This window comes from Meles meles, chromosome 20 (assembly GCF_922984935.1).
Source record: "Meles meles chromosome 20, mMelMel3.1 paternal haplotype, whole genome shotgun sequence".
NCBI classification, from domain to species: Eukaryota; Metazoa; Chordata; class Mammalia; order Carnivora; family Mustelidae; genus Meles; species Meles meles.
The window spans coordinates 27,249,546-27,262,853 of record NC_060085.1 but is presented as its reverse complement, the minus strand read 5'-3'; the positions used below and the strand labels follow the sequence as shown (position 1 = coordinate 27,262,853).

General features: G+C 49.9%; 1 protein-coding gene across 1 annotated transcript in view; it reads left to right on the top strand.

Moving 5' to 3' along the window:
• Positions 1-13,308, top strand: part of FAM107A (family with sequence similarity 107 member A) — a 52,123-nt gene that overhangs the window by 5,980 nt on the left and 32,835 nt on the right. The window lies entirely within an intron of this gene.

Below are 13,308 nucleotides of genomic sequence, written 5' to 3'. Positions count from 1 at the left end.
CACACACACACACCCCTTCCTGGCCAAATGCAAAACCTCATGGCTTAATTGTTATCATTCATTCAACAAGCATCGACTGGGCACTACTGGGTACCAGGATCCCAGGCACAGGAGACAGAGCAGTGAACAGGACTTGGGCCCTGTCCTCGGGGTGCACAGCCCAGCAAGAGAGAAATAAGTCACTGGGGATGACAGAGCAGGTGCTGGGTGCTGAGGAGGGAAGCAGAGACGAGCTGGGGCACAAGAGGTCCACAAAGCAAGAAGAGCCATCAGGAAGCTCCCCGACACATAAGCTATGATCTGAAGAATGAGGGTTAACGAGGTCAGGGGCTTCCAGGGGACACAAGAGGAACAGCCAAGGCCCCGAGGTATGAGAGGCATGGCATGTCCCGGGAACTGAAAGACTCCCTTGGTCTGCAGCAACTCCTCCTGGCCTTGTAGGACCTTCCCAATTCCTGGTTCTGGGCTAGGGACCTGCCATGGGGCTCGTTCAAGTGGTGCACTAACGCCCCCTCCACCTACCTTTCTACCCACCTCGCCACAAGACCCTCCCTCCAAAAAAACCAACTATGTATCTGCTTTAGACTCTCTGGTCAAGGAGAAGATTCTCTTTTTTTCTCACTTTTGCTCAAGTATTCAAAAACAGAGCTGAGAACAAAACAAAAGAGAGATGAAGAGATAGAGAGGTACAGAGAGACACAAGACACCAAAGCCACCAAGAGAAAGTCCTGGGAGCAGAATGAGGAGATCCCACACCTCTCTTCCGGACCTCGGCCCCTCTGCTCCCCACAACCTTTGGGGGCCCCTCTGGGCCTCTTTCCTACTCCTGTGTCTTTTAATGTCTCCAGACTGAAAAGGGGAGAAGGAGCCAAGATGGTGGGCTTCACTTCATGCTTAGGCCAAGAAGGGCAAGTCTTTCCTGGACAATAGACTGAGGACATTATTTTCATTCCTTCTTTATGTCACCACCTCCTTTTAGTCTGATCTTCCCCCTCCACTAAGGAAATGTCTTCACCTCAGAGGCCCTGAGTGGCCCTGGGCAAGATGGTCTCCCTTTCTGGCATCCAGTTTCCTCTCCTGTCAGTACAGTGTTGGTAGCTGTGCTAGACTCTTGGGTTTAGGAGCAAATGAGGCAGGGAGAAGAGGGGAGGCGGAAACAGTCATTCCCCCCCAAAGGATGCCAGGCCCCATGCACGCGTGGGCAGTAGCCCCTCTCTGCCTCCTGGCCTGGGGTGTTTCCCCAATTCCACAGCCATGAGGCGGTCAGATGAAGTCACTGAGTTGGTGCAAGGTGGCCTTCAGATTCCTCCCACACATGCCAGAGCCAAGAGCATGCAGAGACCTTGTTGTCCAGCACAGCCTGACCCTGGCCTACACCCATAAGCTGGACTAAACCCACCCCACATGGGTCCACAGCCAAAAGGGTGACAGGCCTCTCAGGCCTCCTTCTCATCTGTAAAATGGGCACTTCTTGAAGGTAAAAATATGAATATTTTCCAATCACTGAATTCCTACAGAATCCTCACCACAAACCTAGTCGCATACACATCCATGTCCCCACTGCATCAAGGCAGAAACCCAGACTCAGGTTGAGTTCACTGCTCAAGATCACACAGCCAGCAACTGCCAGAACCGGGACTTGAACCCAGATACATCTGGTTCCCCAGCTCATGTACTTATTTTTCAAGTGTCTGGATGAAACTATGACTCTCGAGCCAGAATAAATCTTCACCTTACTGGGTAGAGTTACTAGCCGGTGGTGGCTCCTGTCCCACTGGGAGCCATGCTGAAGGGGGACCTTAAAGTTCAGAAGAATTTAATTTCCTTCATGAAAGGCTTGGAGGTGGGGCAGGAGGGGCCAAATCAAAAGCGGGCTTTGGAGAAGGCAGGAATCCAAAAACGCAGCTCCCCCACAGGGCCCCAGCGATCTGCTTTCAGAACACTGTGTCTCCTAAGCTGAGGACGAGAAGGAAGGGCTTTGTTTAAGGGAGAGATCAGATCTCAGTGCCTGGGGCATAGGGAAAGGGCAAGGAGCTGGAACTTTTCCTTTTGTCTTTTAACATCGAGGAGAAGGCCAATGAAAACAGCAAGACAGCCCTGGGAAGCTGGGAGAGCCAGGCTTGGTCTAGGTGACACCTTGCTCCCATGGAAACTCAAAATAGGCCATGGGGCGTCCCACAAAATAGGCCATGGGGCGTTCTGTCATGCCCAGAACCTGCAGAGCTCAGGCAGAAGCTGGGCAGTGGTGCTGTTTTAGGGGACCGCCCAGGTTTTCCTTATGCACTAGAGCTCTCGGGAATGCTTTGGGGTCATTTGGGGGATGTATGAGGTGGAAGAAGTTCACGGAGAGTCCTGCCAGCGGGACCTGCAAACCCAGCAGCTGGGAACGCCCGTGGTGACTCTGATCACAGCCGGGCAGTGCGGAGGGACATACTGGTTTCCCAGGGCTGCCTAACCACCTACTACAAACCAGGGAACTAAAAACAACAGAAATCTATTTTCTTACAGTTCCTGACGCTAGAAGCCTGAAATCAAGGTGTTGACAGGATTGTGCTCCTGTGAAGCCTTGAGGGGAGAATGTTTCTCTGCCTCTCCTTTAGCCTCTGATGTCACCAGCCACCCTTGTCCCAAGGCCTGCATATGCGTCCCTCCAGCCTCTGCCATGAGGCATTCTATGTCTCACCTCCTCTACTTATAAGGACACTGCTCATACTGGTTTAGCACCTGCCCTATGACCTCACTTTAACCTGATTACAACTTCAAAGACCCTACTTCTGAATAAGGTGACAGTCATAGGTACAGGGGGCTAGGATTTCTTTTTTTTTCCCCCTTTTAAGCATAACAGAATTCATTGTTTATGCACCACACCCAGTGCCCCATGCAATATGTGCCCTCCTTAATACCCACCACCTGGTTCCCCCAACCCTCCACCCCCCCACCCCTTCAAAACCCTCAGATTTTTTTTCAGAGTCCATAGTCTCTCATGGTTCATCTCCCCTTCCAATTTCCCTCAACCCCCTTCTCCTCTCCATCTTTCAGGGGGCTAGGATTTCAACATATCTTTGGGAGGACACAATTCAACCCATAACTGTGACCCTCACCCCACTGGACCTCTACTCTTCTTTTTAAGATTTATTTATTTATTTGAGAGAGAGCGCGCGCGCAAACAGGGGAGGGACAGAGGGAGAGAGAGACTCTCAAGCAGGCTCCTAGCTAAGCACAGACCCCTGATCTCACGACCCTGAGATCATGACCTAAGCAGAAACCAAGAGTTGGAGCTCAACCAACTGAGCCACCCAGGCGCCTCATGGACCTCTACTCTTCCCAGGCACCTAAAGGTATACGTTAGTGTAGTTGGACCCATCGATCCTCTGCCGGCTGCTCCCCTGGGACCTGGAGTTCACTTTAGCTCCTGTCTGCTGCAATGATTTCCCACAAGGCAGAGCCAAAGAAAGCTATTTGGATTATGAATCTAATCCTCTGTTCTCCTGGGTAAAATCCTTGGAAAGCAAATACCATGGAAGTTCACAATCTCCAGGCTCTCTGTGACCCCTATCCAGCCTGACGTCCTAGGAGGCTGGCTGTCACTCACTCTTTCTCCACTGGGTCAAACTCTTCCCCACCTCAGAGCCTTTGCCTCTACTGGTCCCCCTGCCTGGTGCTCTCTTCCCTGGCTCTTTCCAGGCTGATCCATGCAGGTCTCAGCTCAGAGAGCGGGCTTCCCCGTACCACCTTCCCCTCCCCCCGCCCCACCAGGCTACTAAAGGATCCCTATCTTGGTCCCCAGTCTTGCAGTTGCTCACAGAACTTACCACCATCTGAAATTACCTTCTTTGGTTATTTCTTTAACTGCTTCCTATGTGGCCTTCCCAGCAACATGCTGGGCAGGACCTCACCTGTTGTTCACTGACGATGCTCCCTGCCTAGCACAGCTCTGACACACAACAGGTACGCGTGAATGCATGAGTCCATGGCCGGCATAGAGGGAGCTCACTCCTTCGTTGCATAAACATTTCCTGAGTTTCCACTCCGAGCCAGAAGCTGCAGGCCTGAGGCAGCCATCCTCTGCTCAGGGAGACAGACAGGATAAGCCATAGTGACTGACTCACAGGAATTAGATAATGCCATCTTTCCTCGGAGGCCTTCCCCATCAGCTGCCAGAAAAATCGGAAATTCGAGTTCTGCTATCTACGAATGACTCTGCTGAGATGGCAGTGTGGAGATGTCCCCAAAGACCAGCAGCCCCCTTCCTGATGTCCCAACACCTCCCCAAGAAGTCCTCAACCCCCACGGCCCTGGAGGAAAGGAAGAAAAAACAAGATCTCCAAACAATAGGAATGTAGTTTCTGCCAAACAACAGGTTCAGAAGTAGGATCACTAAGTCCCAGGGCACACACATGCTCACCTGCGGGGGAGGCAAATTTTCTCTCTACTCTCTTTGGTTCTTCAACTGAGCTTGAGAATTCAACTGACCCACGACAGATTAATAGGAGAAAAGCTTATGGATTTCCGCAGGTACCTGGGAGTCCCCACAGGAAAACAAAGTCCCCTTAAGCAGGTAGGCCCAACGGCTTACATCCCAGGTTGAACAAAGAATAGCAATGGCCATAAAGTAGCTGAAACATATGGTGAGATTAAAGGAAGACAAGAGTTATTCTAACAAGATCTGTTCGTGTAGATTTCTCTTGGCTCAGTTCCCTGTCTCTGGTGCAAAGAATGTTTCTCTCCTCCTGGGAGGGAGAGGGCATCTTCCCCATAGGAGTTTTAGCTCCTGCTTTTGGGGAGACAAGGGGAGGTCAAAGCCCCCTTCCTGCACCTGCTGTTTTTCAAGTGTATTTAGCTCAGAATCTTCTTTATGCCAAAGTGGCATCTGTCGGGGTGACCTATGCTGCCACCCTCCACATCTTTACTGGATAAAGCCAGACTAGTTACAGCAACTTACACGCTCACAGGCAGTATGTCAGTGTTCAGATGCCCCACACCCTCACCAACACTTCCTACTTTTCAAGCATTTTAATTTTTGTGAAACTGACAGATACATACTGGTGTCTCATTGTGGTTTTTGCTTCCTTCTTTAAAAAACAGCAGCCTTGATTTAAAAGATATCTTTAGATACCTGTAAAATGTTTTCAAGCACTCATGGAGTATTTACAAATGTTGACCACATTGTAGGTTACAAAACAAACCCAGATTAAACCCTACACATCATAGCGTAGGTCTATCACATAACTAAAGGATGATAACAAATGAAAAAGAAATGGATCAAAGATATCAAGAAATCCTCAGACCCAGATGGGAATGAAGATACTATTTATCAAAACAGAGCTAACCCAGTATCTACAGAGAAGTCTTCAACCTTAAAAGCAGAAAGAAAAGAAGACTGAGATTTAATAAGCCAAGTGTGAAAGTTAAGAAGCTGGTAAAAGAACAACAAAACCAACCCAAAAAATGTAGAAACAACGAGAAAGTAAAAATAAGAGCAGAAAAAAAAGAAGGGGACAACATATATGTGATAACAAGATTCAATACAGCTCAGTGTTGTTCTTTTAAAAAGAGAGCAGATATGGCTATAATGTGGCTGACTTCACCATGATAGCCTGTAAAAATTTTTAACCTCTAGAAACATCTACAAAATATTGTTGAACAACTGGTTCAAGGAGAAATAAGCAACCTAAAGAGTTAGTAACATGTAAAGAAATGGAGCCGTGGGTTAACCTTCCCATAGAGAAACCATGAGACCATCAGTTTTACAGGTGAGCTCTAGTCAACTTTAAAGGAATTCATCAGTTTGGTTTTATACTTTGTCTTCTAAACAACAGAAAATAATAAAACACTTCCCACCTCGCTTTATGATAAAAATAATTTTGATACTGGGGCACCTGGGTGGCTCAGAGGGTTAAGCACCTGACTTTTGATCAGGTCTTGATCTCAGGGTGGTGAGTTCAAACCCCGCTCTGGGTATGGAGCCTACTTAAAATAATAATATTAATATCAAAATTAAACAAGGACAGTGAAAGAAAAGTAAATTACAGTCCAATCCACTCATGGTTATTGACACACAAAAAAATTTTAAGCAGGACTCCCAGAATCCCAGAGCCAGGCCCTGGTGGCCCTGGGATTATTTTTAGCCCATGGACTATACATGTCTCCACTCCGTGAGTCTAGTCTGACTCACAGACAGCTAGCTGAGAAGTTCAGACCTGAAATGGCCATGGACTCCCTCTCCTCTGAACCTTGCAATTCCAGAGGCAGGCCAGAGTAGATGGAAAGTTCCAGTGGCAGTTTCTCCAGGGACGTCTCCTGAAGGTTAAGACTGGAGAGAGGGACAGACATCCTGGGGTGACTGCACTGGACCAGTCCTGCCCACTTGCACTGTGGTCTGCGGGCACCCCCCTGCCCCTAGCTAGCTCTGCTGCAGCCGGGAGCCTCCGGGCAGCGGACCCCTGGCCTGTCTCCCTGCGAGCCACAGGCTGCAGGGGTCACGGTGCCAGCAGGAGCTGAGTCAGAGGCTGTCTGCAGCCCATGTGACATACACACCTCAGACTGGCTGTAAGGGCTAAAGTTTCCTGCCTGTGCCTCCTGCCTGGAAAAGGCTGCCGCATCCCAGAGCAAGGATTTGATGGTCCCAGGATGCTGAGCTCCTTGGCAGGGCTGGGTAGAGAGTCTCCTTCAGAGAGCAGGACCTCCTCCAAGCTCACCCCTCACAAGCAGGTAACGGCTCTGGGGTACCTAGCCCTAGGGAGGGGGCATGCTTTCAGGTCAATCCCTTCTTCGTGGGCACACAGTATTCTCCTGATATAGACAGTTTGCTTGAACAATCCTCGATTGGAGTGTTTTTTTATTCTTCCATATCACGGTAGATATATTTGGGTGCACATCCTTCATCCCTTCTTTGGGATAAATTCCACTTTCAGGCTCAAGGGCGGGGTTCTATGAAGTTGAGTGCTAAGTGCTGTACCTGAGGACAGACACACTTTCCAACCAGAGGGAGCCTAGCCATCAGACCCTAAGGGAGGTTGTTTCCAAAGGCAAGAACCTCTGCTGCAGAAAACCCCACCTGCACAGCGTGACTTGTCCCCCTACTCCCTTCATCCCACCCCGAGCAGTCTGACAACTTGGACCCCAGGGCTTCCAACAACTTCAGTTCAAGGAAACAATAATTTCCCATTCAGTTAATTATGATCACGTGACAGGCACCACCCGAGTGCTTTACACGCACCATCCCCCAGCAACCCCACGAGGTTGGTACTGCTGTTATCTCCGTTTTACAGAGGAGAAACTGAGCTCAGAGAGGTTAGGTGCTTTGTCTAAGGTCACACAGCAGGCCAGTGGTGGACCCAGGAATCAGACCCAGGCGACTGCCTCGGAGCTCACTCTCTGAGCCACCTGTGCACTTGCAGGAGCATCAAGGCCCAGGGCCACGGGGGAAGGGGGTCTCCCCAGAGCTCAGGAAGCCAGCCCTGAAGCAGCAGTCCCCTTGCTCCTCGAAGTCAAGCCGGCAAGGCACTCTGGGCTGAGTTTCCATCCAAGTCCTGCCTATAAACAGGTGCTACATAAAATCAAGAGTGTCTGCCTGATGGAAGGAGCCGTCCAGGGTGGGCCCACCTTCAGTCGCCGGCTTGTCCCACTGGAGCTCTGCTAACTCCACCTCCGCCTGCTCGGGACAGCACCGTCTCTGGGAGGACAGGCGTGGCCGTGGGAATTCTGCTGCTCTCAGTCTGGGAGGCAGAAGCAGAGTGGATGAAGGGGATGTTGGGGCCCTTTGGGCAGGACCCCCTCTTTCCGGCCACCTCCTTTCACACTGGGGTGCATGTCTGCAGCAGCCCAGACCAAAGGCAGCATTAGCCAGCATGAAGGAACCAACTCCAAGTGCTTGGGGAAGGCCGGGGGGGTGCGGGGGGAGGTTCCCTGAAGGAAACCAGCCACAGCCCTGCCCACCACTCAGGTGGAAGGGAAGGCGGCCTTTGGAAATTCAGTGAGTCCTCCGGGAATCACAACAGAGATAAAGTTATTGACAGCTGGATTTACTGAGCACTTACTATGCCCCACACCTATGCTGAGAGCCTCATGTTGTCCAATTCCATCTGTTTGCCAATACTTTGATTATCCCCATTTTCCAGGTGAGAAACTGAGGCCGGGAGAAGTCAGGCAAGTGACAGAGCTAGGAGGTGTCAGAGTAGGAACCTAGACCAAGGCAGTCCAACCCCAGGGCCCGCGGCCTTCTCCCTCTACCCCCTCAGCAAACCCAGGGAACCTGGGGAAAAGTCCTAAATTTAGGCATCTCCCACCAGAGGGTGAGCCCCCCCAGGGGCAGGGATCAGGCATTCCTCCCTGAGAGAAGCTGAACCTCAGGGATGGCGACCCCTGCATAGGACCAACCTGGGATCAAGTCCCTGTTCGCCACCTGCCAGCTGTGTGGCCTTGGAAGAGCTACCTGGAATCCCTGAGCCTCGGTTTCTTCGCCTGTGAGTGGGAATTAATGACACTTATTTACTCTGGTGTCTGTCAGCAGCAGAAAGAATGATCTGGTATAGTCCTGCCCTGATAAATGGAAGTAGTCATCATTAATGCTGTTATTTCCATCTTGCAAGTGACTCAGCTCTCTCCTCATGTTCATTACCAATCGGAGGCTCCGAGAGGGAATGGCCTCAGGCTGCCTAGCCCCCACCTGGAATACTAATGATAGGACTCACAGTCCTTTCAGCAGCTAAGATGTATGGTGCACTGCGTGCCAGGCAACGGTTCTAATCGCTTTACCTACAAGCTAGTTAACACACAGCCCCAGGAGAGGGCAGCAGGGAGGAGAGCCAGAGGTGGACAAGCCATGCCCAGGCCAGCCCATCCGTGCGCAGGCCTGCTGGACGAGAAGGTCACACATGTCCCCGCCCGCAGATTCCAGGCCCCAGCTTTGGCCCCACATCCATGTCTGAGACCTGCAAAATGACTTCTCCTCACCAACCCTCCGGTGGTTCTGATTGAGGACCCAGCGTTGGGGTTGCTGCCAGAGGGCTAGATAAACAGAAAGAGGATGTGGGGCATGTTGGGGAAAAGCTGCCTCCAAGCCACCCAGGCCTAGAGCAGTGCTCAATAATGTTTGTTGACTGACTAATATTTGCTGACTATAGTACAAGTGAGGGTTCCATTTTCAGAGCACAGTGGCTCAGATGTTAGGTTCCACCAGCCATTTTTTAATGCATGCATGGAAAGAAAGACTGGAAGGATACAAACCAAAGGTTAATCCTGATTATCTTAACTGGGGAGGTACAATGGGGGAATAGAATTGTCATTTTTCTGTGTTGTTTTTTTTTTTTTTTTTGTACTTGCTTCATTGTCTATAATGAGCAAGTATTAATTTTAAGAAAATAAACCTTTCTATAAGCTCAGGACTCATTCAATTTTACAGAAGAAAGAGGTCCAGAGGGGTTAAGCCATTTGTCCAAGGCTGCACAGCAAGGCAGAGATGGCTGGGAGAGGCCCATGTCTGCTATCTCAACCCCTACACCCTCTGAGAACTCAAGCCTTAGGACAGGAACATCTCCGGCTCCTGCGTGGTGAGGGCTCTTTTCTCTTTTTCTCACCACTGTACCCTGAAAACACCACCACCCCAATCCTGCCAGCTCCCCCAACTCCTGAGAGAGTGCCCTGAGAGAATTAGAGATCTCTGCAGATCTCAGTACAGTGATCAACGGAAAGAAATATATATAAGCCCCCATTCCAGCTTCATGGACTTGCCGCTTATTCATAAATAAAAGAATGCCCAGGCTATTTTGGGCACCTGTAATTTTCTACTTGAATAACCAGGGAAGTGGCTGCTTGCCCGCTTCTCTGCCCTGCTCATGGCGCCAGAACGGGGGAAACGTGATCTCTCCCGGCGTAATGGGATCTGGGGCCAGGTCTCACTGCTGATTTCCTTGCCTTTGCCCCGTTCCAGAAAGCCCAGGTGTCCCCCATACCACATCCACAAGAGTCTGGGGAAGGAGACTCCAGGCCAGATTTGGATGCTGTGGACTTGGTGGTTCCTTCCAGGTGCACGAGACAAATCTCAGCTCTGCACCAGAAGCTGTCTGTGGGACTTGGGACAAGTGACTCACTCTCCCTGAGCTCCAGTTTCTTCATCTACAAAATGGGGATACTTATATCACTGTGCAGGTTTGGTACATGTGAGGTGTCCGGCTCTTAGGGTAATTGTTATTTAACATATGAGGATGGAGCCTTCTGGAAAGAGTCCACAGAGGATTCTCAGGCTGTTTTTTGCTCTTTTGGTTGCAGATTAGGGCGAAGAGAAGATGATTTATCAGTTCTTGTAGCTGAAGGTCTAGGGATAATTGCTTCAGGCAAGGCTGGATCCAGGGTCTTAAATTAAGTCTTCAAGATCTGGTCCCTCTCTTCCTTATGGCTCCATTCTGCTTTGACTGACCTCATTCCTGGGCCAGTTCCCCCTCATAGAAACTCCCAACAGGTCCAGGCTTATATCCTTCTTACAGCTAGGAGGGTATAAAGGCTGGAGGAGGAAATAGGTATGGGGAAAGAATGACTTATGACAAGTCACGGGAAATGAAATTAAAAGAGTAGGCTGAAATGTAGGACTGAAATGAAGACAGAAGATACTAAACAAAAAAAGGAAAGGAAGGGAAGGGAAGGGAAAGGAAAAAAAAAAAAAAAAAAAAACAAGAAAAGACAAGACAAGCCTTTACTCTGTGGTTCAACGTTTTCCAGTATGTTCCACAAGATTTTAATAGGTGATAGATGAGCCAAGGGTTTCAGGGCCAAAAACTGGGTAAAGCTCAATTAAACAGGTTTCTTTCCTACAAAGCCTCTGCATGGTCGCACTTCCAGCTGTGAATCTCCAAGAAGAAAGTTGTGGGCTATAGCATTCCCTAAGTTCTCAATTCTACCCTTTGGGAAGGGCCACGAGGGGTCACAGGGAGGCACCGAAGTCAGTGGACCAAGAGAATAAGACAGCAAAAGTATTCTGGGAAGAATACAATGGAGTCCCCACAGGAGACACCTCTAATCCTCCACGTCAAGGGTGACAACTGCCAGGACAGGGGGGTCAGTGGCAGAAACAGGAATAAAGGTACACAGCGAGGTGTGGGATGTAGGAAGACACGAGAGTTGGCTCAGAAAATGCTGTTGTTTTGGTGATGGTAAAAGTGAAACTTAGTTTTGATTTGAGCTTTTCCAGTGACAGGAGGACAGGGACAAAACATGGGCTCTGAAGTCCAGCAAACTTTTCAGTAATTTGCCCCATTTTGCTACTGGGGCAATTTCTATACTACCCTGCGAACCTGTTCCCTTTACTTATTCAATGAGGATAGTAAGCCATTTTTCTCAGGGTCCTTGTAAACATCCCGAGACAAATGGAAAGAGAGAGAGAGGATGAGAGAAAGAGAGACCCCAGCTAGGAGTCGGACTGTTATTCTGGACATAACAAAGGACTTAGTACCAGACCAGTACTCCCACCAACAATAACTTTACACTTGACAAAATCAGAGATTGGGCAGTGAATGATATAGTGATTCTGATTCTGAAGGAGGGAAAACTCATGACTTGAGCCCCTCGTCACCTGGGCTCTCGTGGTAGGAACAATTTCCTGAGCACGGCACGGGGTAGTAGAGCATAAACAGCACAACAGTCCCCCCCCAAGCTCAGGATGCAGGGATCAGAATTTGGGCAACTGGGACAGCAGAAACAGAAGGAAACTGCAGGACAGGACCCTCAAGAGGAGGAAGCTGCATAGCCAGGGGGCCCCGGAAGTCTGTGTGGGGGACCCCCGGACCCACAAGTCCTTGCGCAAAGGCTGGGCTATGCATGCACAGGATGAAACTATGAAAGGTCTACCAGAGAGCAGCTGTTATGAGCGTGGAGAGCAAATGCATCTTGCGAGGCAGGCAGGCTGGGAGACGCTGAAGAGACCTTCATCGCTGGCTTCCAACTGAGATGCCACAAAGGCTGCGCCCTTGGGCTGCTCTAGACTGGCCCAACGGGGGGTGGGGCTGTGAAGGCGAGTCCTGCCAGGTTAGGGAGGCTTGGGAGATAGCTCGGGCTTTGCATGAATCCTCCCTAACAAAGTCTCAAACAAAGCACATGGGATTTCAAGAGGATCAGCGGGTAACCCTGCTATCTGCTAAAATAAAACTTAACACTCTTCGGAAGCAAACAGAATCCAGATTCTATAACACATCACACACACACACACACACACACAGTATCCAGTACACAATTAAGGTTTTCTAGACATGCAAAGAAACAGGAAAACGTGATCTTCAGTCAAGAAGAAAACCACCGGTAGAAACAGACCCCGAGATGGTCCAGAGGTCAGATTTAGCAGATGAAGACACTTACAGCCCCTACTCCAAGTTTTGGCACATAGCAGATGCCCCATTCATGCCAGATGTTCCTCTCCACTTGAGCAAGGTAATCACTTGTCCCCCAAAAGGCTTTGAAACCCAAGGATTCCTAAACAGCAGTGCACCCAGTCTTATGCATAGTGAGTTCTTATTGTCTTCACCATGATTCAGAGTGGGGGGCTGCCTCATGCAGTAGTGACACACAAATCACGACCCTGCCACTAGCTCACTGTGGGAGTTCCTTGACTCCCTGTGCCTCGGTTTCCCTGTTTACCTAATGGGGAGGGCAGCCAAGTCATCTCAAAGGGCTCTTTCTCTCCATGATCCTGAGTCTGTCTGGGCCAGGAGCTCTTTTCAGCTGGGATACACTCTGAACTGGGTCGGGAAGAACCAGTAGGAGAAGGAATTGGATCCACATTGACTATGTGAATAGTCAGGCTAGGATGTCTCTCTCCCAGGTATAATAATGTGAGGCTATAGGCAGAGCCGGAGCTCATTTTCCAAAGGAAACTTTCTGGAGAAATGTCTCCTAGCAACCAGCTCCGCCAGTCTACAACCTTCAGGGACCTCTGCAGAAACACAAAGGCTTTTTGTGGCTTCCTTCTTCAACAGCCCAGGTTGGAAGCACTTCTCAACCGAGATGCGAATGTGAAGCCCAGAGAGCAGGTGGAGGGGGCACGTGGTGGGGCAGCGGATGTTGGGAAGGCATCCACCCACATCTTCATTCTCCTTCTGCTCTGTGAAACTGCCAGCAGTCTGGCTTCAGGGCTCAGAGCAAGAGCTTCAGACCAGAGTTCAAAACCAGGCTCCATCCCTTACCAGCTGAGTAGCCTTGGACAAGTCACTTAACCTCTCTGAGCCACAGTTTCCCCATCTGTAAAATGGGGATAATAACATGTAGGAGGTCAGTGCTCCACCCAGAGCCCCTGTACTCATTCAGCACACGCAGCCACCAGGC